This window comes from Cebus imitator, unplaced genomic scaffold, assembly GCF_001604975.1.
Source record: "Cebus imitator isolate Cc_AM_T3 unplaced genomic scaffold, Cebus_imitator-1.0 Scaffold823, whole genome shotgun sequence".
NCBI classification, from domain to species: domain Eukaryota; kingdom Metazoa; phylum Chordata; class Mammalia; order Primates; family Cebidae; genus Cebus; species Cebus imitator.
Genome location: NW_016108138.1, coordinates 23,512 through 25,644, shown reverse-complemented (window position 1 = coordinate 25,644; position 2,133 = coordinate 23,512).

Sequence of the window (2,133 nt, the reverse complement as noted above, 5' to 3'; positions counted from 1 at the left end):
CCAGCTAATTTTTTGTATTTTTAGTAGAGACGGGGTTTCACCATGTTGACCAGGATGGTCTCGATCTCTTGACCTCGTGATCCACCCGCCTCGGCCTCCCAAAGAGCTGGGATTACAGGCTTGAGCCACCGCGCCCGGCCGTTCTTATGTTTTCTTAACCCTAAAGCAGATAAATGGAAAAAAGTATGTATTTTAGGGTCTTAAGTTTTTAGTTTTCTATTAAAACCGGTGCTTGCAGAGACATTCCGTTTAGTAACTTGTTTTCTAGTCCTGCAGATCCAGTAGTTGCTACACAAGTCACAAAAAATTAAACAATAAAATTTCTCAAAACTACATTAAAACTTTATTTCTCTTATCTTGTATATTTAGCTTTTATTCTATACAGTTATTTATTTATTTATTATTTATTTATTTTAATGAATGGTTCTTAGGTTGCCTAGGCTAGCCTTGAACATGTAGCCTCACCTCCTCAAGTGCCAGGACAACTGACCTGAGCCATGGTGGCTCCCTATTCTCTACAGTTTTTAAAGAAATTGATGACAGAAACAGAAGAAGAAATAAAAATGCTGGACCCTTTATCTAAATTTTGGGAATTATTAAACACTTAGTACCAGCTCTCGGGGTGTTATGAGGATTAAATCCCATACTGTGTTATTCCCAGAAGTGCTCTGTAACATACTCTTGAGCACACAGTATCTGCTTAATAATTATTGCATTAGTACACGTGCACATGTTTATAATGCAGACTCATTCAGACTTTGCTGCCTTCTGGTTGTTCTATAAATTTTAAAGAGCCAGCAAAGAATATGATACTTTAGGATGGAAATAAGAGTTGTCTTCATTTGTCCTAGAAGTATTTATGTTGTGACAAGAGTGCCTAGTATAAGGGACTCTGTGCTGTGCCTGCTTCTCTAACTAATGCCAGTAATGAGCCCAGGGGGAGCAGTATCAGCATTGGTGGGGTCTGGTTTAAAACACCCATTTTAGATCCCTTGTATGAATTATAATACGTAGAATGGGATCAAAATTACCAGGTTATTTTTATTTTCTTTCTTTTTACCAAGTTATTTTTAAGCTTATTAAAGTTTGAGAGGCAATGCTTAGCTAAATGTTATCGGCCTAGATTTCTTTCTTTTTTTTTTTTTTGAGTTGGAGTCTAGCTCCGTCACCAGGCTGGAGTGCAGTGGTGCAATCTTGGCTCACTGCAACCTCTGCCTCTCTAGCAGCCAGGACTACAGGCACGTGCTGCCACTCCCAGCTAATTTTTGTATTTTTAGTAGAGACAGGGTTTCACCATGTTGGCCAGGATGGTCTTGATCTCCTGACCTTGTGGTCCGCCTTCCTCAGCCTCCCAAAGTGCTGGGATTATAGGCGTGAGTCACTGTGCCCGGCCACAGCCCAGATTTCTGATTAGGATTACATGGACAATTTGCAGAAATCTCTACTTGTTGGGGGAAGCAGCACTGGAGGAAGGGTTTACAGTGTACCTAAATAAACTGGTTATAAGTAATGTATAAAAGAAATCAGGAACAATAAACTGCAGAAGGCCGCAGAGACCTCTGGGGAGGAAGGCCTCTCTATGCCAGCATGTTCCCAGGAACAGAGTGACCTGAGCTCTGATACTCGAAACGCTGCGCCCAAGGACATAACACTTCCTTGAAGCACTGTAATGTAACCAGGCATGTAGGCTGCTTGCTAAGCCCACTCCCACCACTGCACTGTAGATAAGCATATGATTTTAGTTCTTGAGAAACTCACATAAACCGCCACTGCTATCAATTTTATGTTTGATACACAGCCTCCCTTCCCGGATTCACCCTATCACCTGCACTGTAGATAAAAGTGATTGTGTTCAGTGAACATTGTGGAAACCAGAGCTCTGGGCCTTCACTGCCTCCATTGCAAGTGATGGTCCCCTGGTTCCACTTTCGTTCTTAATCTGTCTTTTTCTCAGTCCTTTGTTGCCACCGAACTTGGGGTACCCACTGGTGGGATGTGGGGCTGGTTCCCTACATCTACTTGTACCCTTTCCATGGATTCTGTTTATTGTTCTGGGTGGAAGCATCCGTGTTGTTTTAATGAAGTGCTTCATGTGACTCTAAGGTGAGGCCAGAATCAGGTATGAGGGCTTCA